General features: G+C 44.8%; 1 protein-coding gene and 2 long non-coding RNA genes across 10 annotated transcripts in view; 1 reads left to right on the forward strand and 2 right to left on the reverse strand.

Annotated features, from left to right (window-relative positions):
* Positions 1-27,990, reverse strand: part of LOC122461348 — a 236,386-nt gene that overhangs the window by 208,060 nt on the left and 336 nt on the right. The window lies entirely within an intron of this gene.
* LOC119564398 lies at positions 815-26,016 on the forward strand. 2 transcript variants are annotated; one of them, XR_005223187.2, is made up of 4 exons: positions 815-1,020; positions 22,205-22,420; positions 23,230-23,481; positions 23,586-26,016. It is a non-coding gene; the product is annotated as an uncharacterized LOC119564398 (long non-coding RNA). The 2 variants fall into 2 exon arrangements; XR_005223186.2 differs by lacking the exon at positions 22,205-22,420 and having other exon boundaries at positions 830-1,020.
* On the reverse strand, positions 13,584-27,990 carry LOC122465600. 7 transcript variants are annotated; one of them, XR_006290549.1, is made up of 3 exons: positions 20,177-20,188; positions 18,593-18,597; positions 13,584-13,758 (listed from the first exon to the last, which is right to left on the reverse strand). It is a non-coding gene; the product is annotated as an uncharacterized LOC122465600 (long non-coding RNA). The 7 variants fall into 7 exon arrangements; XR_006290546.1 differs by lacking the exons at positions 18,593-18,597; positions 20,177-20,188 and adding an exon at positions 27,763-27,990; XR_006290547.1 differs by lacking the exons at positions 18,593-18,597; positions 20,177-20,188 and adding an exon at positions 24,232-24,243.

The following is a 27,990-nucleotide window of genomic DNA, read 5'->3' on the forward strand; positions in this document are numbered from 1 at the left end:
GCCTTTCTTGTCTGTGCTGTGAGTTTCTTGCAGTGGGGACACTTTTGGGCAATGTGTGTCTCCCCCAGAGAACGGACACACTGCGAATGGCTGTCTGTCACTGGTATTGAGAGTCTGCAGATCAGACAGTGCTTGAAACCTGGAGAGCCAGCTATGTCCAAGAGGCTAGCTGAATAAAGAATGGGAACAGTCCCCGTCTAATGCCTCTTCAGCGACTGCCCACCTGACGTGGGAGTGGAAAAAGGGAAAAGATTTTCTTTGCTTTTGTTTTTTTAAATGTGAAAACGAAAAAAATAAACGTAGAGATAAAAAATGAGGAAAATTAACTGAGAAAAGGGCAGAGAGTAAAGGAATATGAGAGTAGATAAGTGCGCTGCTGTTGTCGGTAGATAAGGAACTGGGTGGTGGTTGACGAGGTAGCTGCTCGGCGCAGCGTGAGATGGCTGCCGTGTGTGCGCGGCCAACTGGGACACTGCTACCACAAAACTCCGACTAGAAGTGCAGGCTGCCAAGACCTCTAAAGTGTAGCACCCACAGGAACGCTCCTCAAAGAAGATAGTTACTTGCAAAGAGAGTCTTAGGTCACATGTCCACATCACATGTCCTTACATGTTTTGCTGAATCATGGGGTAGCCATTGGCTCCACGCTGTCTGAGGCATCCTCAGGGAGGCCCCCTGGAGAATTGATTCCTCTTAATGGCCCATCCACACCTGAATGGTCCATCAACACTGGGCTGGCTAGACTGGATGTAAATATATCTTGTGGGTATCAAAACAAGAACAAAACATACGTTTGAGATACAAATACATAGCAAATATTCATAACTTCAGATACAGTGATGATACATAGACCGTAACTTTTCCATTTACACCTTTACATAATACACTTTGTACAAGATTTGTTGCAGTTGTATAACAGTGGTAATATCAGATGATATGGTCATCCTCAGTCATACTGCACCACACTGGCTACATTCCACTGTCATCAAGACTGGACTACTGCAAGGTTCTCTACATCAGGTTAGATCTTGAGACTGCCTAAAAACTTACATTAGTACAGAATGCTAAGCTGCTTATGAGTGTTTTGTGCTGCGAGCACATTAACACCAATGCGCTATTAATTTTCCTGGCTGCCAACTACTTTCTCTATAGAGTTTAGTTTTAACTTAATTAAGCCCTGAATGTTTTAGATTGTTACTGAAGAAACAGCTTCTCTCCCCATGCAAGATGTGAAGGAGTAGGGAGTGGGCAGTATTGACCTGGGAATGTTGCGCGAGAGTTTTACTGCTACTGTCTGCATTGGTGCTAGATGGTGGTGGGATATCAGGGTGTGACTTCACTTGAGGGATGATACGTGAGCATGTAACCTGAGCCCAGGAGGGGGTTGGGGCCAGGTGACACCTTCTCCCCAGGAAACTGGACAAAGGCTGGAGGAGGAGCCGGGGTGTGTGGCTGGGTGAGACTGCTGGAAGGGGTTTCAGTTTGGAGCTGGCTGGTGAAACGGAGGGAGGCCCAGCACTGGGGTCTGGGCTCCCTACCCCCCAGGATGGACCTGACTGAGGAGTCCTGTTTCCTGTACTTACAAGCTCTGTTTTCGACTGTGTTCCTGTAGTCTAATAAACCTTCTGTTTTACTGACTGGCTGAGAGTCACGGTGAATAGCAAGAAGTGGGGGGGGGGGGGCAGGGCCCTGACTCCCCCACACTCTGTGACACAATATCACTGCAGTTTCGATCAAATGAAGCACAGTAGCTGAAGTTCCCCTGCTTCAAATAAAAACAGGGTTCTTGGTAGAGTTTTTTTCCATGTTTGACTGGAACTTGCTCCCCATTTTGGTCTGACAGAACCCTGATCTGTTCACTTTCTAGGAATGCATAAATCATTTCTCTCCAACATTTGGGAAGAGACTTGGTTGAGCACTATAAGGTGATCTAACAGGGCTATTAGGGTTCTTTGTATTATAGCAGCCAAGTGTTATTTTACTCTAAGGGCAGTCCACTATATGTGATAGGCTGTGAGTTTTATTTTTGTATCTGAACTTTGTAAAAAAGTGCCTAAGAGCTAGGGATAGATACTTAAATATGAATAGGACACATTTTATAATTTTACTTTGATTCCAAAGATAACAAAAAGGTACCGTGTATTAACTTCATAAAGCAGGACCAATAAAGTTTTGATTAATTCAGGACTCAAATCCTTTAGACAGGTTCCTTGCATGCAGCAACTAGAGCTAGTTGAAATTTTTCAAATGAAAAGTTGCTCCCCTCATTCAATGCACAGAAAAGAAAGAATGTTTTGGGAAAAAAAAGAAAAAGAAAAACTTCACCAAAAAAAAAAAATGCTGATATGTTCACAAATGTAACATTTTCGGTAACCAAGGACTTATTACTGACCAGGGACTTAAAAAAAAAAAAAAAAAACCCACAGGCCATTCAAAGTCTGTAAAATGGAAAGACACTTCGAATTTTGTTTTTGTTTTTTGACCAGCTCTAGCTGCAACCCTGATCCGTCTGATTCTGTGATGGGTTCTGTCCTCACAAACTTCAGAAATACAAGTAAACAGAAAAATCATAGTTAAGCTGAATCTTTCTTAAATGTGTTGGGGGCACGATGTTATAGCAAGTGCTCTCTTTCATATGAGCTGTGAAACTAAGATCCTGACCATGTACCGTCATTATATTCTAACACACTTTTCACAAGATTAGGAACATTTTTAAAATAATCCCCTCAAAAACTCCCCCCACAGTCATCTCCATGCCTTGTTCCTTATGTATGGAATACCTTCTATGAATGAATTCATAAGGCCATTACCCTCTCCTCCTAATCTCCCTCAAAACCCTCCTTTACTGCAATGATTACAAGAAATCTAATCAATGATGCCCAGTTTATGTGACAGTCCAAGAATAGCTGGTTTTTGTTCATATTTTAAATCTACACTTGCAACCATTAGCAGCCTTCAAGTTGTGCAAGTGTTACCTATGTAACCATGCTATTTTATTGCCCTGTCCATGCTCCCTCCCTTTTTATCTGTCTCAGACATTTGTTATGACTTGTCTAAATTTAGATTGTCACTTATTAGGCATATGTTCAGGTCCGATCAGAGTGCACACCAATCCTTACTGAGGTTTCTAGTCTCCATCATAATAGACAAAATGGTAATAATGACAGACTACTAGGAAAAGCAGTGGACTCAACATTTGTGCAGCTCCCATTAATGGAGTCAGGGGAAGGTCTCTGCTACCGCAAGAGGTAGACCTTCACTTTTAGTTGTTTGTTTAAATGGAAACAGATTCTCATGTAATCACTTGAATCCAGGAGCCGGGGCTTTAAGAAAAGCACCAAATCCCCTGAGACTGATAGAAATTGCAAGCATTGGTAATGATGGGCTGGAGATGAGCTGGGTGGGAGGAGCATGCACTTTTCCAGTCTGCAGCTGATGCTGAATATCCCTCCTTTATTTAAGCACAAACCCACTGTGTCCCACCCCCACCCCCACCCCACCATGTATCGATACCTGTAAGGAAAGGCAACACCTCTTGTTCATGTTCAGTGAACTGGGACCCATTCTGGAATTTCTTCTAGGTAGGTTGGCTTAGCGCACAAATGCACAGCCTGTGAGTCCCAGAAGATCATGCCCCCATAATTTATACAATTAAATATCATCCAGCACCTTTTGGAGAAATTCAGAAAAGGAAAGAGTTACAGAAGACTGTTACTTTTAGATTTTCATGTCCTTGTTTTGCTAACTTTTGTCACAATTTAAATACTACAGTAGTGTTTTGTAGGATTTTCTTCTTTGTATTTAAGCCCTCTTTAAAAAAAATTCATGAAGAGCTACAAACTACATTAGCCTGAGTAAATATAGACTTAGCCAGTATTATACATAATTAGGATAAGCTAGATCTATAAATCAGTCATTTTAAGGAGTATCTTTAGTGATATTGTTGATTTTGCACATTAATTAAAAATTACAGAATAAACACTGTAGTCTGATATAAAAAAATTCAAATCAATACTTTGAGGCAGTGTTTCCCAAACTTGGGACGCTGCTTGTTCAGGGAAAGCCCCTGGCGGACCAGGCCGGTTTGTTTACCTGCCGCGTCCGCGGGTTTGGCCGATTGCGGCTCCCACTGGCCGCGGTTCGCCGCTGCAGGCCAATGGGGACTGTGGGAAGGGGCCCAGGCCGAGGGACGTACTGGCCGCTGCTTCCCGCAGCCCCCACTGGCCTGGAGCAGCGAACCACAGCCAGTGGGAGCCACTCTCGGCCGAACCCACAGATGCGGCAGGTAAACAAAGCAGCCTGGCCCGCCAGGGGCTTTCCCTGAACAAGCGGCGGAACAAGTTTGGGAAACACCGCTTTAGGGGCCAAAGAAAAAACATATAAGCTGTCTCTCCATCATAACTCAGATACTGTCAGGCACTGCCTCCTGGTAATCATGCCTAGTGGTTGGAGTGGAGGTTGAAGCCGCACATCAGGTTGGGACTGGGCCAAGGGTGGCTCTGGAATTGAGATCTGAGGACAGGCTGGGGTCAGAACCAAGAACAGAATCTGTAGTCAGGACAGAATCGGTACCATAGCTGGAGTCCAGGTGAAAGGCAGGGGTCAAAGCAGGGCAGTCAGAGTCCAGAAAGAAGCCAAGTCAGTAGCATAGCCTGTGTCCACATATAGGCCAGAGGTCCAAGCTGGGTCATCAGAGTCCAAGGGTTCAGGGAGAGTCGGGAAATGGAGGCAAGACTGGAGCAGGTCAGTAACAGGGCTGGAGCAAGGACAAGGTCATGACTGGAACAAAGCTTGGGCAAGGCTGGGGCAGGAACAGGAACAAGGTCAAGAGCAGTCTGATACCCTCCTGCTGCCTTGCAGTGTTCCAGCCAGGTACTGCTGTTGCAGACTGATCTGCAGCTCTGGTGGGGTTGGGAAATACCTGACCTAGGGTCTGTCAAGGATAGGCTGCTGTAGGAAAGGTAAGATAGTGCAGCTGAATTGTTGCCACATGCTTGAGTGATGACTCACTGTTGGAAGAGCACCTGTTGAGTTCCTTGGGACAGGAAGGTGCCAGCCTGCTCACTTCTAAAGGCCCCTCCCCCAGCCTATGGCGAGGAGCTACTAAACCCAGAACTCAAGTAAATTTGGGGAACAACAAATAAGAAAAAACAGGGTGGGAGTGAGGGTCACAGCATCAAAAGCAGGGAGCCAGAGGAGGACATCAAGCAAAGAACCCCAGACAGCGTCCACTGCTCCTTGAAGGTGTCCAGGGAAGCAGTGGACACAGCCCAGAGGAACTCTGCCTGGATACATGACCAAAGGGAGGAATGTAAATAAGCCCCCACAGATGCACAGCAGCTCCCCATCTAATATCCTCCTCCCGGTATGGTGGATGGCCACCGTGGCCAGCACCAGGAGGAGGGCAACAAGGAGGTTTCATGACTCCGTGGAGCCCAGACAGGGTGGGCGAATATCAGGAGGTGCGGGGAGAAGTGCAGCCAAAATGTGAGAGGGTTCTGCAGGAGCCAGAAAAGGGGCTACAACCTGGCACACTCAAGGCAGATGTACGCCAGGATCTCCCTCACATCGCAGAAGGGGCAAGTGTCAGGGAGGTGGGGGTCAACAATGCCAGGTACACGCCCCTGCTCACAACTTCATGAAGGAGCCACCAACCAATATCCCTGGCAGACTGGGGGACCAGGGTGGAATAGACTGGTCCCCCCAGGGTTCCTCACCCTCTACTTTGTATCGGGGTGGGATGCAAGGGTGAGCAAATAAAGAATACAGAGCACAAGCTCGTATGTTTCCTAGGCACAGTTCAGAGATGGACCAGCTGCAAGTCATGCAGCCGTCTCAGGGTGTTGCAGACGGGATGGCCAGGAGGCTTGCAGGGCAGGGGCCCGATGGTGAGGTCTGGAGGGCCAGGGTGGGCAAGGAGCACCCTCCCACAGGACCCACTCAAGGAAGACCCAAGAGGCAGGTGGTAAGGATGCCCTCTCCTCCTGAAGTATATCCTGGGGAACAAGGGGCAGAGAGTCCCATGTGCTGGTTGAATGCCAGGGGATCCACCCAGTCCCTCCTGTCGTAGTCCAGGAGGTCTCTGATCCTGGTGATATCTGCCAGGACTAACCTCCGGCACACCGAGGGGGACTCCGCCACCTGCGCACCAAGCTAGGGAATGTGTAGTACAGTGGCTCTCAACCTTTCCAGACTACTGTACCCCCTTCAGGAATCTTATTTGTCCTGCGTACCACCTAGTTTCACCTCACTTAAAAACTGCTTGCTTACAAAAAAAAAAATCAGACATAAAAATCCAAAATGGCACAGCATGCTATTACTGAAAAACTGCTTGCTTTTTCATTTTGTTTGTATGAAATTAGTTTGTACTGACTTTCCTAGTGCTTTTTATGTAGCCTGTTGTAAAACTAGGCAAATATCTAGATGAGTTGATGTACCCCTGCAAGACCTCTGTGTACCCCCAGGGGTACATGTACATTTGGATGAGAGCCATTGGTGTAGCAGGAGCTCCTTGAGGAGTTCCTCCCCCTTGGCAGCCGGCAAGGACCTGGTCACTGAGATCAGCTTCCAGGTTCTTAGGAGGTCCTGGTAAAAGACCGGCAGCTCAGAGAGGTCTCATAGAAGACCCCTTGGATGGAGATAAAAGAGCTGCCGGTTGTATTGGAGCCCTCGGAGGAAGATGTGTGCCAGTGCGCTCCACACCGGACTACCTGCACCATAAAGGAATCTTTACAGGGCTTGGAGGTGGAAGACATGAACCTGATTGCAAAGGCAGAGCAGGCCTGTCCCCCCCTATTCCAGGGGGAGACTCAGGATCCCCACAGACACCCAGTACAGCCCTGACCAAAAGAACTCCAGAATTTTCTTCTAGATGCAGACTCGGGTACCCGGGGGTGGGCTCAAGGTGTTGAGCCACTGCCAGACCATGAACAAGACCAACTGGTTAAGCACCAGAGACCTCCCCTCTGGCAGTCCCATCCACCTCAGCGGCTGCTTAGACACCCTGTCCTCTAAATCATGCCAATTCTCTGGAAAGGAGGGATGGGTGGAAAGGTAGACACTCGGATGGCCTGGAACACAGGTGGGAGGGAGCTTGCCTGCCAACCACCCCGACCATCAGGCCAGAGCTCTTGACCCTGTTGGACCTGGGCAAAGGAGGCCACAGAGTAGATGGCATGGCAGGCCACCACCCTGCCAGGTCGCCCGGGTCCTGGACCACAGGGAGCATGTTCTCAGCATACGCAGACAGGACCACCCACAACCTCGGGTTGCCAGGTATCCAGTTATTGACTGGAATGTCCAGTCGAAAGGGGACCCTGGCTGCTCTGGTCAGCACCACCGACCGGACCGTTAAAAGTCCAGTCAGCAGCGCAGCAGGAGCCTGGGGCTAAAGCAGGCTCCCTGCCTGCCCTAGCTCTACACGGCTCCTGGAAGCAGCCACCAGATCCCTGCAGCCCCTAGGTGATGGGGTGGACAGGGACTGGGAGGCTCTGTGTGCTCCCCCTGCCCCAAGTGCTGTTTCCACAGCTCCCAATGACCGGGAACCACAACCAATGGGAGCTGCGGGGGGGGGTTCCTGCGGTCACAAACGCAGCTTGCACCACGCAGAGCCGCCTCGCTGTCCATGCGCCTAGAGGCTGCAGGTACCTGCTGGGCAACTCCTTGGAGCTGGGTAAGCGCCGCCAGGACCCTGCACCCCAACCCCCTCCCTGGAGTCCCCTCCTGCACCCCAAACCCCTCATCCCGGTCCCACATCCAGAGCCCACCCCCCTGCACTCTAAACCCCTTGGCCCCAGCCCAGAGCTCCCTCCTGCACCCCAAAACCCTCATCCCTGTCCCACCCCTGAGCCTGCATCCCCAGCCCAGAGCCCATACCACCTCCCACACCGCAACCCCGACAGATGGGGGACATGGAGCAAGCGGGGGACAGGGCCTTGGAGAAGGGGCAGGGCAGGGGTGTTCAGTTTTGTGAGATTAGAAATTTGGCAACCCTATGGCGCAACCCTGGCTCGCAGAGCACCTACTGGAAGGGCAGCTAAGCTAGCAGCTCTGATTTGGCTATGGGTTTGCCTCACAGATACTCATCTCCATGTTATAAAACTGAAATTGCAAATGTGATACCAGCTCTCACATCATGCGTATAAATAGCTTAGATTCTGAATATGTGTAACTATACCCAAAATGTGTTAAAATTACATATATCATTCAGTTACAAACAAACAGCCAGCCGCAGTGCAAGATTCATAGATTCCAAGGTCAAAAAGGCACAGTGAGTGTATAAAGTGGAGTTGCATCTGTAAATGTTGTTCTGCTTTTGGAATGGATGGATACCACAAACCTTTTTGATTTAACAGGCAGAAAAATCCAAGAAATACCACTGAATTCTGGTATTCTTGAGCTCAAATGTCCCTTGCTACAGCCTTTAGCTCCAAATGAAGTTACTTCGTCACAAGTAATAAATCAGGTTTGAAATGGAACAAAGACTTTGTCCCTAGAACTATGAAACAAACTAAATTTACCTTAAAGTCTCCCCAATGAACAAGCAAGAGGAAAGCAGTTATTTCTATCCCAATAGAAGTTTTATTAATCCAAAGAGAATAAGTTTTTATTAGACAATCAGTATGAGTGATCCCTCAAATTGCTGAGAGATGCAGGGACAACATTTAAAGGTAAAAAACAAAAAAAACCAAAAAACAAAAAAAATTTCAAGCTCTCTTCAACTTTACAACTATCATTACTGAATCTGTAAAGCAATTCCTTCACAGAGAAATGACAAGGAAGCACATGATGCATCCAGCACATTCAGACAATTGAGTTACCATAGAGCTCATCCACAAGTGTAGAAACAATCATTCCTGGAAAATGTGGCAGGCTGACCCAAGTATTATTTGTACAGTGATTGCACTCATAACCAAGGTTTGAAGGTCCATCCAGATCAGCACTGTTTATCCATAATGAAAAGACTGTACCTGCCACAAAGAGCATACAATTTACATATATATTACACACATGCACTATGTGAAAAGAACATTATTCAGGTTGCAAAGTCAAGCACTGAAAAATTAGAAAATGCCAGAATTAATGTTACCTGTGCAACCTTATTTCACCCACCTTGTTTGTCTGTATTATGATACAGTCTTTAATTACAAGATCACATTTTTCCCCCCATAGGCTTGTTAGCTCTGCAGAGCCAATACAGCCTGGGGAGAATGAACTGGACTATATTTGAGTTTACAAATTAAGATTCAATTTAATGGACAAATTTTAGCCTCTGAACAGGCTTAGAAAACACCATGGTAGATACGTCTGCACCTAGTCTACACTAGTGCTTCTACCATTGCTAGCACAGGCAGAGCTTGACCAGCACAAGAGTAAATAGTGTAAAAGTCCTACCGAACACAAGGCTAAAACATCTGTGCAACTCCACTGAAGCAGTTGCATGAAGGACTGAATTTGGTCCTCTATTACCATTGATGAAGAACTGTGGAAACATTTTGTCCATATGCTATCAAGTTAGTCAGAGAGGCCTGTCCTTCTGGAATGAAATAGGGTTCCTGTAACCCTACTGGATAACTCTCTAATAGAGATTTCCCCCATAACAAAAAACCTGGAAGTTGGAGACCTAAAACCTAGCCTGAGAAGGAAGCCTGGTGACTGTAAGAATTCAGAACCAGGAAAAGACAAATATCAGCAAAAACTTGGTCTATCAGGCCCATAATCGTGACGCTGTCAGTATTCTATTCAGTTTCAATTCTGAGGAGATTTGTACATTAAAAGCACATGAGAAAAAAAAAAACACTGGGTGAAAGATACATAGAAGTCATCCAGGTAGAGTCATCTTCGCCTAGCGTCTACTGCAGAACAAAAGTTGTTCACATCAGTAAGGAATTTCAAGCCATCCCATTTCTCCATAAAAGCCCAAACGCTTCAGATTAGAGGGCCCCATTATGCCAGGTGAACTGACAGATGGCTTAATCTGTCCGCTAAGGAGATTCATTTTCCAAGGTAGATGATAGAGCTAGAGTTAGGCGATTCATCTCCTTCCTCCAACTCCTGTTTTCCCCCTTTTGCTTGTCACTGTAAACAGTTTACTGCAGTACTGTTAGTTCACCCTTGATCCACCTTCCTTATTACCTGGTTCCAAGGGGCTCACTCATTCTCCCTGAAATCCTAGGAGATTTGTATACACTGTTCTCTCTAATCTATCACTTTTTAGTCCAGTTCTGTGAAGAGCTTCTGTCAAGGTTCCTTCCCCACTCTGAACTCTAGGGTACAGATGTGGAGACCTGCATGAAAACCTCCTAAGCTTATTTTTACTAGCTTAGGTTAAAACTTCCCCAAGGTACAAACCATTTTACCCTTTGCCCTTGGACTTCCACTGCCACCACCAAACGTTTACCTGGGTTTATTTTATTAGGAAAGTGTTGTTTGGAAACGTCTTTCCCCCCAAAATCCTCCCAACCCTTGCACCTCACTTCCTGGGGAAGGTTTGGTAAAAATCCTCACCAATTTACATAGGTGACCACAGACCCAAACCCTTGGATCTTAAGAACAATGAAAAAAACATTCAGGTCTTGCAAGAAGATTTTTAATAGAAGAATCAGTAAAAAAGAAGTAACAATAAAAAGAATCACCTCTGTAAAATCAGGATGGTAAATACCTTACAGGGTAATTAGACTCAAAACATAGAGAATCCCTCTAAGCAAAACCTTAAGTTACAAAAAGACACACAGACAGGAATATCCATTCTATTCAGCACAGTTTAATTTCTCAGCCATTTAAAGAAATCAAAATCTAACGCATATCTAGCTAGATTACTTACTAAATGTTAAGACTCCATTCCTGTTCTGTCCCCGGCAAAAGCATCACACAGACCGACCCTTTGTTTTTCCCTCCCCACAGCTTTTGAAAGTATCTGGTCTCCTCATTGGTCATTTTGGTCAGGTGCCAGCGAGGTTATCCTAGCTTCTTAACCCTTTACAGGTGAGAGGAGTTTTCCTCTGGCCAGGAGGGATTTTAAAGGGGTTTACCCTTCCCTTTATATTTATGACAGCTTCCCTTTGTCTTGTGACCACATAAGAGACATCCTGGTACAAAGAAAAAGTGGAAGACAAAGATCCAGCAACCCTAAATTGTAAGCACCTTTCTGGAAGAGGCCAACATAGCACTGAGCTGTACTCAAAGTGAGCTCTGCTCCTACTCTCCACTTAACTTTTCAGTTCTCTACCCAGTCTCTAAGACAGACTGTGGTACTGCCAAATAAGCCATGGAAACCTCTCTCCAGTTTAAAAAAAAAAGGGGGGGGGGGTTGGATAGCTATCTTCTTCACAAATACTGGTAGGCAAATCCTCACCCCACATATACTGATCAGAAATGAAAAGGAGCTGGCAAAGCCAACAACCCCACTGCTACAGACTCTAACGTGGACACTCTGGCTGTTTACTGACAGTTTTGACAGTTAGCTGTTCGCCTGGAGCGGACACAATCATCCCTTGGAAATTTGCACCCTGTGAACTGCTGGTGAAGATAATGTTTTTGGGAGTAGATACTATGGGGATAAAAGGATTTAACTCAGCTCTGAGGTTAACAAAAGCCTGTGATGGAAAAATGGGTACAGTGAGGAAGCAAGCAAACAAGGATACATGGAGACAGTTTCAGATGTGTAGTGGGAAAAAAAATGATTCCAAACACCCCACATAAAAACAAATCTAAAATACCTGAATGGCTTGATGCTAGCAGAGAAGACTTTAAAAAAAAAAAATAAGAAGGAATTTTACCCAAAGTGGGGGTTGTGTTAAAAAACATGTATTACTTTTTACCTTTATTTGCACTATTTATGTTTTTGCTGTATCCCCTGAGCTTGAAATAACCTATTTCTAACCACCCTAGTTTCTATGTATTGTTCTTCTCTTCTTACTGGTATCTAGTATTTACTATAGCTCCTAATTTAGTATCATCTTCAAATTTAACAGGCTGTTTACCCTTTTTTCCTGATTACAATAAATATGTTCATTAACACACAGCATCCCTACATAATATCCTGGATACATTACAATTAGTTATTTTTAATAGTTATAAATTTGAACATTCAAACCAATCTGTGGATGCAATTACATCAACAAAATCTCAGTATTACCAACTGTTTATACTTCTTCATAGTTTTCAATCCATGTAACAATCTTCATATTCAAACCAATGTGAATTATTTACACAAGTAGTATTACATGAGATGGGTATCAAATGCTGTAATGAAATCCAGACATCTACATCTGAATAAAATTTAAGCAGGCTTTCAAAAGTGGATTTTCCTTTTACCTAGCCAACTTCACCAGTTGTGCAAATCCCTTTTATATTTTGCATCAGCAATCCAATGGACCGTAACAAGTTCCCTGTACAAAGTACAGCATAACCATAATTCTGCATGTTCATGAGACTGGCACTGAAGCTTATCAAAAAGCCTAGCTCTAGTTTAATAATTCAAGTTTTGTTATTTAAAAAAACCACTCTTACTTGTAACACATAAAAGTCACAAGCTTTAGTTTACAGTACTCTGAAACTTGTTCTCTGCACCATTTTCTGGTATCTAAGGCTTAGAAGTTACTTCAGTTATTGGTGAAGATAGTAATTATTTAAACGGAGACCTATGCATTAAGTGATCCAATCTTTTTTTAAATATGCTGGTCTACAGAAGAGGCAAGAAACAGGAATCAATAATGGTGAAGCACTGCAAGTCAACTTCATAATCTGAAAATCATTAAACAAAACCAGTTCAATAAAATTTCATTAAAAAACAGTCTTTATGCTAGGCGACCTTCATAAAAATTGCTGTTAGACAAAAATCTCCTCCAACCTATTTCAAAGATTTCTACAAGTGAATGATTCTCAACTGCATATTATCATTACGCTAATCTTTATTTAAACTTGCCACAAACATGTGAACTGCAGATTTCTTGTAGCAGGCATACAACTATCCTAGATTAGATGGATTCTATCATCTGTCATGGAGCACAGAGTGTGCCATGCCTTGTACCCCATCTTGTAAGCACACCTTCCTAGTGTTAGGTTCTGGGCCTCCACTTCACTCAAGGAGGAGTCCCCTGACTCTACCACTCTTTAACTGGGTCTCCCTAGGCTTCAGCACCCATTTCTCACAGTCACTCTTCTAGCACATTTCAGAGTAACAGCCGTGTTAGTCTGTATTCGCAAAAAGGAAAGGAGTACTTGTGGCACCTTAGAGACTAACCAATTTATCTGAGCATAAGCTTTCATGAGCTACAGCTCACTTCATTGGATGCATACTGTGGAAAGTGTAGAAGATCTTTTTATACACACAAAGCATGAAAAAATGGCCCACCTTGACCACCACGCACATTGCAAGGAGAGTGGCCACCCCAGACAAGCCACCACCAGCAGGAGAGTGGGCCCGCGCGCGCTGGGGGGGGGGGCGGGGGGGGGGGCAGGCGAGAAAACCTGGACCCGTGCTGGAAACGGCCCAACCCGACCACCACACACACTGCAAGGAGTGCGACCACCCCAGACAAGCCACCACCAGCAGGAGAGTGGGGCGGGGGGAGGCACCCTCCCATGCCCTGTGTGCACAAAAAGATCTTCCATACTTTCCACAGCACGCACCCGACAAAGCGAGCTGCAGCCCACGAAAGCCCACGCTCAAACAAACTGGCCAGTCTCCAAGGTGCCACAAGCACTCCTCCCCTTTTTTTTTGCGAATACAGACTAACACGGCTGTTACTCTGAAACCTATTTGAGAAGAAACTTGGAGACTGGCCAGTTTGTTTGAGCGTGGGCTTTCGTGGGCTGCAGCTCGCTTCGTCGGGTGCGTGCTGTGGAAAGTGTGGAAGATCTTTTTGTGCACACAGGGCATGGGAGGGTGCCTCCCCCTGCCCCACTCTCCTGCTGGTGGTGGCTTGTCTGGGGTGGTCACTCTTCTTGCAGTGTGTGTGGTGGTCGGGTTGGGCCGTTTCCAGCGCGGGTCCGGGTTTTCTCGCCTGCCCGCCCCCCTGCGCGCGCGGGCCCACTCTCCTGCTGGTGGTGGCTTGTCTGGGGTGGCCACTCTCCTTGCAATGTGCGTGGTGGTCAAGGTGGGCCATTTTTTCATTTTTTCATGCTTTGTGTGTATAAAAAGATCTTCTACACTTTCCACAATATCCATCCGATGAAGTGAGCTGTAGCTCACGAAAGCTTATGCTCAAATAAATTGGTTAGTCTCTAAGGTGCCACAAGTACTCCTTTTCTTCTAGCAGAACCACCTCGTCTTTGCTCCATGCAGGAGTTCTCTCTACAGGCAACTTTGTAACCAGAAAATGTTTGCAGTGACAAGGCCAACACACCTGAAACTTACCTAAACTTTATTTTCCATCCCCTTACAAGATTTGGGTAAGTTCCACTCAGCCTGTACACCTTTACTCCTGGCCACAGAGAAAAACAGACCTTGCAGTATTCTGTGTGTTGCCCTCTGCCAGAAAGTCACCTCCAGCCAGGGCTGCCCAGAGTGCCTGCTCACCCTCGTCCTTCCTCTCTAAGGGTATGTCTATACTATGAAATTAGGACAATTTTATAGAAGTCGATTTTTAGAAATCGATTGCATATGTCCACACTAAGCACATTAAGTCAGCAGAGTGCATCCTCACTACCATGGCTAGCATCAGCTTACGGAGCGGTGCACCGTGAGTAGCTATCCCACAGTTCCCGTAGTCTCTGCTGCCCATTGGAATTCTGCATTAAGCTCCCAATGCCTGATGGGGCAAAAACATTGTCACGGGTGGTTTGGGGTACATGTTGTCAGTCGCCCCTCCCTCCGTGAAAGCAACGGCAGACAATCATTTCACACCTTTTTTCCGTGCAGACGCCATACCACGGCGAGCATGGAGCCCGCTCAGCTTGGCTCACAGTCACCACTGCTGTTGTGCCGTGGGTGCTGCTGTCAGCAGACGGTGCAATACAACTGCTAACCGTCATCATCCACCACTTCCGCTGCAACTCTACTCTCCTGCTCTTGTAAATGAGCTCAGTCTCAACAGCAAATTGCTCCATGTTGTCGTCATCAACTGCTTCCGCTGCAACTCTGCTCTCCTGGTGCCATAAATCTACCTCACAGGTCCTCTTGTCGTTCTGTATAAATATCTATTCTCATGGCATCCATCGTCATCCACCACTTCCGCTACAACTCTGCTCTCCTGCAGATGCCATAGCATGGCAAGCATGGAGCCCGCTCAGCTCACCGCTACTGTTGTGAGCATTGTAAACATCTTGTCCATTATCCTGGAGTATCTGCAGAACCGGACTAAGATGCCAGCACGAGGACGATTTTGATGAGGACATGGACACAGAGGTTCCTGAAAGCATGGGCTGTGGCAATTGGGACATCATGGCGGCAGTGGGGCTGGTTGGTACAGTGGAATGCCAATTCTGGGCCCAGCAAACAAGCACAGACTGGTGGGATTGCATAGTGTTGCAGGTATGGGATGATTCACAGTGGCTGCAAAACTTTTGCATGCGTAAGGCCACTTTCCTGGAACTTTGTGAGCTGCTTTCCCCTGCCCTGAAGTGCAGGAATACCAAGATGAGAGCTGCCCTGACAGTTGAGAAGCGAGTGGCAATAGCCCTGTGGAAGCTTGCTACACCTGACTGTTACCAGTCAATCAGGAATCAATTTGGAGTGGTCAAATCTACTGTGGGGGCTGCTGTGATCCAAGTAGCCAATGCAATCATTGACTTTCTGTTATCAAGGGTAGTGACTCTGGGAAATGTGCAGGTCATAGTGGATGGCTTTGCTGTAATGGGTTTCCCTAACTGTGGTGGGGCGATAGAAGGAACGCATATCCCTATCTTGGCACCAGACCACCTTGCCAACCAGTACGTAAACCACAAGGGGTACTTCTCAATAGTGCTGCAAGCACTGGTGGATCACAAGGGACATTTCACCAACATCAACATGGGATGGCCAGGAAAGGTGCTTGACACTCGCATGTTTAGGAACTCCGGGCTGTTCAAGTAGCTACAAGAAGGGACTTACTTCCCAGACCAGAAAATTATTGTTGGGGATGTTGAAATGCCAATAGTTATCCTTGGGGATAACTACCAGCCTACCCCTTGCTCCCATGGCTCATGAAGCCGTACACAGGCAGCCTGGACAGTAGTAAGGAGCAGTTCAACTATAGGCTGAGCAAGTGCAGAATGGTGGCAGAATGTGCCTTTGGACGTTTAAAAGCTCGTTGGCACTGTATGCTGACTAGGTCAGACCTCAGCACTGTTAGGGGCTTATTCCTTCACCCACTTACCTCCCTGGTCCTTCTCACATGAACAGAGAGCAACAATACCTAAATGCCAAAGGTGAGAACAATTTGATGTTTATTGGGGTGAACTTCCAGCAAGCATGATTCCAGTTTCCTTCCTTAGCGTCCCCCTTCCCAGCTCTGACACCACAAAGCCTTACCTGTGTCCCTGTTCCCATTCCCCCCCTTAGCAAACCATGATTCCAATTTCCCCACCCCCATTCCCTGTTCCCATTTCCCCCCTTAGCAAAACATGATTCCAATTTCCCCCACACACTTCCTGATTGACCGCAGACTATATAGTAAAACTTGAGTTCTGCTTAGCTATACCTTAACGAATCATTTTACTGAAATTTAACTAACCAATCCTAACATATTGTAACATGATTATTTAACCAATTATATCCCACCACCTTAATTAGTTTACACCCAGCAAAATTAATTATACAGCAGACAGAAGCAATCACAAAACCAGACAGAGACCATGCAAATAAACAATAGCAAAGTGGGAACTATAATGACAAAACAATACAGAAGTGAGGATTTCACATCCCAGCTATTGATAAGTGAGTTCTTGCCATACAGGATGCTATCAAACTAAATTTCCTTTTACATTTTCTAGACACTTCCCTTTCTCTGGAGGTGATAGGAATACAATCCTGTCCTGATAATGCCTAACAGCCCAATAGCACCTTATTTCAATGTGACTAGTTTGGAATGTGAGGATGTGACCGTTCGCTTCCCAGCTTATGGCTAGCTCTGCTGCTTAGCCAAAGGCCTTATACAGTCAGACAGTGATTTTGATTCTCTCTTTTATACCTCTAGAACTAGCTAATTGATAAGAATACACCTAAATTAGAGTACAGGCCTTTACAGACAGGCCTGAATATCTATATCCTAACAAGCGCAACCAACGTTCCCATTGTTATTGCTGCTTGCTGTATGCTCCATAATATCTGTGAGAGTAAGGGGGAGACATTTATGGAAGGGTGGGAGTTTGAGACAAATCGCCTGGAGTCCGATTTTGAGCAGCCAGACACCAGGGTGATTAGAAGAACACAGCAAGGCACGCTGCACATCAGAGAGGCTTTGAAAACCAGTTTCATGACTGGCCAGGCTTCGGTGTGACAGTTGTGTGTATTTCTCCTTGATGCAAACCCGCCCCCCTTTGTTGATTAATTCCCTGTAAGCCAACCACCCTCCCAGCTTCAAAACAAAGTAGCTATTGTTTTGAAACCATGCATTCTTTCTTTATTAAAAAAAAAAGGGGGGGGGGGGATAACTGACAAGGTAGCCCTGGTGGGGTGGGGGAGGAGGAAAGTACAAGGCCACATTACTTATTGTAGTCAAACTACAAATCAAACTGTTTGAATGACAGCCTTCTGTTGCTTGGGCCATCCTCTGGAGTGGAGTGGCTGGGTGCCCAGAGCCTCCCTCCCCGCGTTCTTGGGCATCTGGGTGAGGAGGATATGGAACTTGGGGAGGAGGTCAGGCAGTTGTACAATGGATGCAGCGGCAGTCTGCTCTTGTTGGCTTTCCTGCAGCTGTACCAAATGCTTCATCATGTCCGTTTGCTCCCCCATTAGCCTTAGCATCACCTCCTGCCTCTGCTCTTCGCGCTCACTTAATGCTTTCCCAGCCTCTAACACTGAATGCCTCCATGCATTCAGCTGTGCCCTATCAGTGCAGGAGGACTGCATGAGCTCAGAACATGTCATCGTGAGTGTGTTTTTTTCACCTTCTAATCTGCAATAACCTCAGTGATGGAGATGATAGGGCCTTCTCCAGCTTCAGGGTCGGGGATCCCACCTTCGGAAGGTATTGGCTCCCGGGCGATGAAAAGGTCCTGGCTGTCAGTGAGAATGGATTCACCGCTTGCCTGCTGTGCATTCTCCTCCTCCTCATCCACAAAATCCTCCTCTCTGTTGCGTGAGACTCCCCCCTTGCAGGTGTCAACGGACAGTGGTGGGGTAGTGGTAGGGTCCCCTCCTAGAATGGCATGCAGCTGCTCATGGAAGTGGCATGTATGGGGCTCTGACCCGGAGCAACCCTTTGCCTCCTTTGTCTTTTGGTAGGCTTGCCTCAGCTCCTTAACTTTCACGCAGCATTGCTGTGTGTCCCCGTTGTAACCTCTCTCCAAAGTGCCCTGTGAGATTTTGACAAATATATTTCCATTTCTTCTTTTTGATCAGAGTTCTGCCTGCACAGATGCTTCTCCCCATACAGCAATCAGATCCAGTGTCTCCCTTTCGGTCTATGCTGGGAGCTCTTTTGCGATTCTGTGGGGACTGCATGGTCACCTGTGCTGCCAAGGTTGCCATGCTGTCCAAACAGGAAATGAAATTCAAAAGTTCCTGGGGCTTTTCCTGTGTGCCTGGTTAGTGAATCGGAGTTCAAAGTGCTGTCCAGAGCGGTCACAATGGAGCACTATGGGATAGCTCCCGGAGGCCAATACTGTCGATTTGCATCCGCACTATCCCAAATTCGACCCAGCAAGGTCGATTTTAGCACTACTCCCCTCGCCAGGGAGGAGTATAGAAGTCAATTTTAAGAGCCTTTAAGTTGACGGAACGGGGTTGGTTGTGTGGACGCGTTCATTTTAAAATCGACCTAAAGCAGCTAAATTCAACTTAACCCCGTAGTGTAGACCAGGCCTAAGTCTTCAATGGTTTTGTGTCCCTTTGATCCCAATATCTTGGGCCTAGGGAAAATAAACCTGCTACCCTAGCTGGAACCAGGTGGGTGGGCATGTCACAATTAATGGCTCTCCCAAGTGTTCCCTTAAGGAACCCTGGTATTCTCTCTGAAGGCATCTTCTCTCTGCCATTATTTCATTTCCTGTTTGTTTCCCCCCACCCCACGAGCCTCCTTTGATTTAACTCCATGCAATCAAGCAAATTAACAGTAAGTGAAATGATGCACATAATATTAATAAACACAGAAGTCTCCCACATTCTCCATACCATTACAAATAATTCAAGTGTCTGAGAAGTACAGGCCTCCTGCAAGCTCCTGACACTGTATGATTAATTCACATCTGTTCATCATTTGTAGCTATAACTACTGGTATAATCCAGTTAGATTACTTGATTAGCTGTCCATGCATTGATTCTAGCATGAGAAACGCCCAAAGTGCAAACGTGGAGGTATCTGAAGGTATAGCTAAAGTCCTGTAGAAAAGCACTAGTACACTTCTGTGATGGAAAGCGTAGAATAGTTTCGTGGCAAGTTTAGAGTGCACATACTTGGGCACTGTTCATCTGGTGGCCGTGGAACTGTCCATGGAATTCACTCCTTCCTTACTGAACTGCTCCAGAATCTAAGTTTACATTTAAAATCAATACATGCTCCTTGCCCTCATACTTTTAAAGATAATAAGCATGAACCAAGTACAAAGCAATGCCACATTTTCTTCCCAATTCTGGAGACAGTGGGAAAGGTATGAACTGCCCAGTTCATTTTAACAGGTTAGCTCAAACTAAATCATGACAATCTTATTGTCATTGTTTATTATGTCACAGATTTTTCACAAAAATAACCAGCTAAAATGTTTATCCTATAATCCAATACTGCCTCAAACACCCCCAGTTGCCAAAAGGTGCCAATTCATAGATGTACAGATTCAAAGGCCAAAAGGGATAATTGTGATAATCTAATCTGACTTCCAGTACAACTCAGGCCAGAGAACTTCATCAAAATAATGCCCAGAGCCTATCTTGATTTAAAAATTGCTAGTGTTGGAGAATCCACCACAACCCTAGGAAAATTGTTCTCTTTTCAGCTGTGAGGCTCTCCAACTTCTCCCCACACCGCCATCAAAAATGTCAACAATGTAGTTATGCATTTTCAATATAAAAGTATGTGGCATATGAGAAACTGAAAACATGGGAAGAGCATACATTGAATTTGATATAAACTAAATGGCAGTGGGGAGTGTACTGATTATATTATTCATTTTCATATGCAATTGATTATAAACCTCATTTTTAAATTTTTAAACAAGCTGCCAAAGAATTTCTAGTCTGCTCCACCAGAATGCCATAGATTCCAAAGGCTTTGCTGCAGAATTTAGGTCCAATCTGCAACAGAATACACGAAATGTAATATATCTTACCAGTTCAGTCTTAGCTTACTGCAAACCCTAATGGAAGGGCGCCGAAGAGTAGAAGTACTCAAACTTTACTGCACCAGCCAGTCAAAGAGTAGGCCCTGGTTGTCCAGCAAGTTTATATGCTGTATAAAGGCCTTCTTGTGAACTCAATTACTCAAAACATGCATATATAAAAATCACCCTACAAATACAGAAAGATTACTAAAAATATGCAGAGGTTTTATTTCTGAACCCCTTAATAAATCTGATCAAGAACATGTCACAAGAGATGCAATATACACAGCAGTATTTTAGTAGTAATTGGTATATCATTTGAAAATGCATCCTCCAACATCAAATTATGCATTATACTATGGAAATAATGGAATTCCAATCTTTCTAATGAATACAAAAGAAATCTTAGGGCCAAAAATCTCTTTTGCTGTAACTCCATTTACTTCCATGGAGCTCTGCCAGCAAAGAACATGACCTTTAATTTGTTTAAGGTTTCTAAATAATTTTGGTGAAATGCATGCATGCAAAGTTGTTTTGAAATAATTCTGTGAAACTTTATGTGGACCACCATAAACCTACCAAGTTTTAAAAATCATGTTAGTCTACAATTTAAACAGGAATTGTTGTCAAGCAGTTCAAGCAGAAGACCAGGTATCAGCATTATTGGGTTCTACTCCTAGATATGCTACCTGACCATAATCCAGTCCATTAGTTTTGAGTTAGTGGAGAGATATAAATTTTTTTCCCCTGTTTCAAAGGAATCTGTTCTTCACCTGACACAGCCTTGAAGATCTCAGACAGCTAGCATCCAGCCACGCTCTTCTACCCAATGCAGCTTCAGTTAACACCGCAGACAGTGAATAAAAGCATTTTCATTTTTAAAAGCTGGTGTTCCTTAATGGAGGATGGTGCTCTTTATCCTTTAACTCATTTTTAAATATGGTTTCGGGGCATCAGTTATAAGTAATACCTAAAACAGTTACATTTAAGGAAATTGTAGGTCTGAGACCCTGCCTCTGCCCTATTTTTAAGTTGCTTTTGTCTTTTGTGTCCTTTGCCCCCATAGATTTGTCTGTCTGTAATCTTTCAAAACTAATAATTGTCAACATTCACATCTACTTCACTATAGCATATAACTTTGTTTTCCTCTCCCTCCTCACATTACTCAATTCTCTTACTGTCCATGCCTACTAGCATATTTTACTTGCCACTTCCTCCTGGGTTTTGCCTACTTATGGCAGCCCTTGTGCTTCTCCAAACCTGGGGCTGTATAGCACCAAATATACACTGTCTGTTTTCCCTAACACTGCAAATTGATGCTACGAGGATCAACAGTATGAGCATCAAGATGATGCATGTCTCAACTGCCAGTTACTTCTGACAATCTCAAAGATATTAAATTTTAGCTTAAAAGATAGTCTCGCCAAGACTATTTTAAAATCAAGTTGGACATTTATGTCCTTGATCCCAGTCATCTGGCAATGAAAAAGACCAAAGTGAAAGGAGATGAGTAAGAGGGGACATGCTAGAGATATAAAAATAATAAATGGTATAGAGAACATAAATCAGATGTTTTTATTTTCTCTGCCAAAATACAATGGCAGTAAATTTAAAAACAGGCCAAAAAGATTTTTGTTTACATAATACATAATTAACTTGTCACAAGACATTGTTCTGTTGTGGCTTACTGCTTAGCAAAATTCAAAAAATAAATAGTAATTTATAGGGTTAATTAAAACATTCACATTAGTTAAGTTTTCTTTTTTTAAAAATAAAAAGGGTATATAAACCCTCTTGTTTTTGATAGCATAAGCCAACCTCCAGCTAACAGGAGTTAACCAGCCGAGAAAGAACTTCCTTGGTATCATACAGTTATCCGCTCTGAAAGTCCTTGCACCTTTCTGAGGCATCCGATTCTAGACACTGTCAGAGACAGCATACTGATCTAGATGGACTACAGCTCTGATCTCATGCAACTAATCCAATATTCCTGGAACTATTAGTAGGAAGAAGAAAAAAAAAGGTACTCTTTCCCCCAGTTTGTTAGTCTCACTTCTATGAATCTGTTTGTGTCAGTTATTATTACTTTACTTTTATTCAACCTACTTGATGGAAATATTCTGCTTTTCTTCCAATAAACAGAATAGCAAAGCAGCACTCTGCTTAGATTTTTTTTTTAAAAGAAATAGAAGTGATAGTTAAAAGCCAGCACTGTGCTAGATGAAGACCAAATGAAAGCCATATTCAAGTGAAAACCAGATAGAATGAACAAACAAAAATGGTTTTAAATTAAACTTCTACCTTCGCAAAACATGCATGTGCGCTGCTTTTAAACTACTACTTTTCCTATACTCAACTGGAATCATTACCTTCTGCCTTACTTTAATAAGAAGTGAATATTAAGAAGCGGTAGGGCCAAGTTGATAAACAACTGAAAGCTGAAGCCAGCCTAACGAGAGGAGGAAAAAGTCTGGGAAAGGGAGAAAATGCTTTTAAACACACACAGAGTTAGGAACTATTCTTTGAAATCAGCGGAATATTTCTCCTTTATGGCTGCAGCTGCTTATTTTGACCTACTCTGAAAGACAAAGTAATCTAACCAGTATTAAAGAAACCAGCATTGAGGCTTAAGACCTCACAAGTTACCACTCTTGCTTTTTCTAAGCAAGCTAATCAATAAGCCCGGGGGCGGGGGAGAAGAGAGAAAGAGTCTCCAGTGCCACTCAATTTCCAGTATCCTAGATCCCTCCCAGTCAGGCTCCAAGCCAGGTCACAGCAGAAAGTCCAGAGCAACAGCTTGTTTGTCTGATAAATTATATTCTCCTTTCACAGGCAAAGGAAATACACCCATGCACATCCTTCTGGACCCCTCTACAGCATTTGATACCACTGATCAACTAATATCCTCCTGACCCAAAAGATGCTGTAAACAGAAGTGTCCTGAACAGAAATATCCTGACATGGCTCTCGTCCTTCCTCTCACTGTGAGCCAAGAGCATTATTATGGGAGAGCAGTCCATCTGCTTAGCAGAACAGGTCACCAGGAATATGTCATCCTAGTTCTCTGCTCTGGATCATGACTGAGTAAGGAGTTAAAGTCTGTCTTGATATTTAAAATCCTTTATGTGATTTACCCTAGCTGTTGGAGAGATCACCCCTCTCTTCATGACCATGTTCTCGCTTGACAGGTACATTTCACTGGAAATAGGAAATGGCATAACATAGGGTACAACTTTTTCTGGAGCTATACCAAAACCAAAAAACTCATGTCTGCAAGAAATATGAATAACCACAGAACTCACCCCATTCAGAACCAGATGCAAAGCTCATCTCCATCTTACCTTTCCTGCAATAAGTCCATTATCTCACACACAAACACAATTCTGAAAAAGCTTAACCAAGATAGAACTATCTGCTGGAAAGGGAGAGAGATAATTTCTTTTTAATTCTTGAGAGACGCTCAGATTCAACTGACAGGCACTATAAGAACCTATATAAATAGAACATCTTAGAAGGATTCAGAAACTAAATATAGCCACTCCACCGCTATTTGTTTCTCTTGGTGTTAGATCGATGTATTGATTTTGTTAGTGTTTTGAAGTTACAATCAGGTGATTAGAAGTAGCTCTGAAGCATGTAGTTGTACTGATTTTTATGACTCATGACCAACTATGATTAGTCAGATAGCAATAATTTCTAACATAATATAATAAGGATTTAATACTATCCAAAGCAATTTTTGGGTACTGTATTCTGAAGATTTTTTTCTGATAGCAACTGATCTCACATTTTTCACACGTAAAACCCATCAACAAATGCTGTATACTAATGTACCTTTTTAAATAATGTTGGAAAGATTAAGTCATCTTGTTGGAATATGTACCATCAAAAGTTAGTATTATAGAGCTACAATCCCTGAACTCAAAAGTTTGTCTACCAAAGTAATCAGGAGCATTGTCCCTATATATCTGGAGCCTGACTAGGAAAGGTCTGAGATATCTGAATGGTGGGTTACTATTGTTGACTGTCCTTACACTTGAATATGACTACGCTTTAGTGACTAGAAGGATGTTCTTGGTGGAGGGCCCGCAGCTCTGGAAATCACTTCCCCCGCTGAGCCATTTCAAAAGTGATTAGTGATTTCCGGTGCCCAATCTGAGACATTTTAAGGGCCCCTGATTTTCAGAATGTTTTGCGAATTGGCCCTCTGAAAATAAGGCTCCTTAAAAAGACTTGTCAAGTTGGGCACCCCCAAAAAATCCCACACAAAGCACCCAAATGTATTTATCATTTCTGAAAATTTAGGCCATGAGCTTTGGTCTGAAGAGGATGCTTATGGCTAACTGAATTCATTTTAGGATTGAGTTGATTTAGTTTTATGTGACCAGTAAGTGTTATTGATATTTTGTATTTATCCTCCTAGCATTTTGACTGGCTTTTGTATGTAAGCTAATAAATTATTCCAAATTTTATTATAATTTCATTTTAGCTAGGAGAAAATTAGTTGTAGACTTATCAGTAAATATAGTTTTAAAGAGACCCACATGCTAAAGTGGCTTAAACTACTTCCAATTTCCCCCTGCTCCTTTGTTCTTAATGGAAATCAAAACAGAGACAAATACTTAAGTAACAAGATCATATGATTTTTCCCCCCAGTAAATACTCTCCCCACTAAAAATCCAACCACAACTACCAATAGAGGAGGAAACTCACTAATAACGCTATCTGAAATGTATTCAACACCATAATAATGATATGATGCAACACCAATGTGAATTCTGTATTTGGCATCTCCAGTTTAAGGAGGTCCATAAGAAAGTGTTTTTAGAACAATTTCTACAAATATCAATTTTCTATACTTGAAAACTAAAGCTGGAGAAACATTTTTGTACAATACCACTTACAAAAGTTTAGAAAGCCACAGCTGTGAATCACCTGTTTATGAAAACCAAAGATATTGTTTTGGTTACAGCTCAAATTTTTTTTTTTAAATACACACACACACAAACTTGCTCTGCCTAGTCTAAACAATCAGAAATACAGTCAAGTCTTTTTGGTTACATCTCAAAATTACAGATTATATATATAAATAAGATGCTACTAAACAGACTGGAATAATATCTTTGGGTGTTTAGACTAGGCAAAGCGAGGGGTTGTGTGTTTTTTATATATATATGTTTGTGCACACAAAACTCACTCTGCCTAGTCTAAACAATTACTATACAATGTTCTCGTGTCAAAAGTTTTGACATTGGTTTTAATATTTTCTCAAAATGACTTGCAAGAGACTTGGAGTTATGTACCAGCCAGCTTAACAACATTAAGGTATGAGAAAATAAGAATTTTAAGAACATATTTATTAAAAAGAAAGTTATTCTAGGAGTTCCACGCGTATACAGTTAGTTGAAAGCTAGTACAGTGCAATGTTGAATGAAGACAAAAGACATAGGATAGTTCTGCCCTCTGCAGGGGGTATAAAGGTATTAATTAAACCTTCTATATAAAAAAGCGATACAGTACTTATGGAAGCATTGTACGAACACTTTAGAAACAAAAAGGTTTAGAAAAGTCTTCATGATATATTCTTTATGTAAACTATTAAACCATTACTAATGCAAAGTTTCAGTGCACAGATGTTCAAAAGCATTCATAATATTTGATAATATTTGGAAGCAGCAACTAAAAGCTTCTACTGAGTAACTACTATGTAGGGATAACTGATGGATATTAATTTTTTTAAGTTAACTGCAGTTCAAAAATCAAATACTTTATAGTGTTTACCTTCAAGGTGAGCTTGCATGGAAAATATACCTTTTACGGCCCCAGTCCTGTAACTGCCTCCACTTGACTGACCTCTGAACCAAGACAGAGGGAAGTACAGGATTGGGGGCCTAAGATAGCCTCCCTTAAGACTGATATGAAAGTCTAGACGCAGTGTTTCTCAAATGCGGCCACCATGGCCACATGCCTTTTCTTGAGGCCACAACCTCCTGAGCTGCTACTGGGGGAGCGGGGAGGAGAAAGTAGCTGCCCCTTCCCATTCCTGTTGCTCCTGGATGCACAACCTTGATGTTGATTGCTGGGTTGCCAGCAGGGACCTGTGGAGACACCTGGGGCACAATGCTGAAGGACCAAGCAGCTGGTGAGTTCCTCACCTTCCAAGGGGCGGTGGGGCTCAGGCTTCAGCCCTGGAGTGACGGGGCAGCAGTCTCTGGCCACAGGGCTTCGGGCTCCAGCCCCCCACTGCCTCCCCCCACTGCCATTGCCCCTAGTCCCCGCTGCCTCCCGCAACCCCCACATCCACATTACTTTGGGGGGGCTCTGCCCTCCCGCTGCACTAGATACCGATTTCTCAACCGCAGGGCTCTCCTGGGAACTGCAGCAGGGAAAGGAGCAGAACGTGGGGCTGCCGGGCAGCCCCACACTGGCAGCTCCTCCGGCACCACTGCTATACCACCCCCAGACCCGCCCTCAGCCCTGTCCTCCGTGGGGCTGCTGTACAGACCCCAGTCAGGAGGACTCAACTGCGTGGAAGGGCTAGGGGTGGTACAGCAGCCCTGCCGGAGGAGGGTTTACGTTCTGCTCCTTTCACCGCTGCCATTCCCAGGATAGCCCTGTGGTTTAGGGCTCTCCCTGGAAATGGAGCGGCGAAAGGAGCAGAACGCTGGTAGCACCTCTGGCTTGGCTGTACCGCCCACGGCCCTGCCCCTACAACCCTGTCCTCCGGCACGGCTGCTGTACAGACCCCAGGCAGGAGGACTCAGGAGACGCAGCTGCGTGGAAGGACTCGGGGCAGGGCTGGGGTGGCCCCATGTTCTCTCCTTTCGCTGCTGTGGTTCCAGAGAGCCCCTCCAGCCCTTCCACGCAGCTGCATCTCCTGAGTCCTCCTGCCTGGGGTCTGCACCGCAGAAGTCTCCGGGGCAGCAGGAGGAGGACAGAGCCCCCTGCCTGGTAAGGTGGGATGGATGTGGATCATGGGGAGAGGATGGGGAGAGCACGGGGGCACCAGCCTGAGGGTAGGACGGGGGCGGGGGGGGGGGGAAGCAGTCACATGGGGAGGTCACATACCCCTCCCCCTTTGTGTCCCTCCCATGAGCACACTAGCAAGAAATGATTTCTACTTGCACCACTGACTGCACTAGAGCAGTTTTCAACCTTTTCCCCTTTTGTGGACCCCTACAAAGTTCTGACTTGAGATGCAGAGGCCCCTTTGGAAATCTTAGGCAGCCTGCAGACCCCGAAGGGTCCGTGGACCACAGCTCGAAAACCACCGCACTGGAGGGCACACCAGCTCCCCGTGGGGGAAGCGCGAGTGAAAACAACAGCTGATGACAGCCACCTAGATCGAAAACCCCTGTCACGCACCTGTCAAGTATTTGCGAAGTTTCCTCAAACAGAATTCACGACAGACCTGGCCTGCAAAATGACTGGCGGGGCCACACGGAAACATCCCAGGATTTCACGCGCCTTGCCACGGCCTCGGGGCTCTGTGCGGTGCCAGGGTGAGACAGGCTCCCCCCGCCCGGCCCCACCTACCCGCGACCTGCCCGCGGGCCCTCCCGCCGTCCTCCCTTCCGCACGGCAATCCCCGCC

The sequence above is a fragment of the Chelonia mydas genome, chromosome 1 (assembly GCF_015237465.2).
Source record: "Chelonia mydas isolate rCheMyd1 chromosome 1, rCheMyd1.pri.v2, whole genome shotgun sequence".
NCBI classification, from domain to species: domain Eukaryota; kingdom Metazoa; phylum Chordata; order Testudines; family Cheloniidae; genus Chelonia; species Chelonia mydas.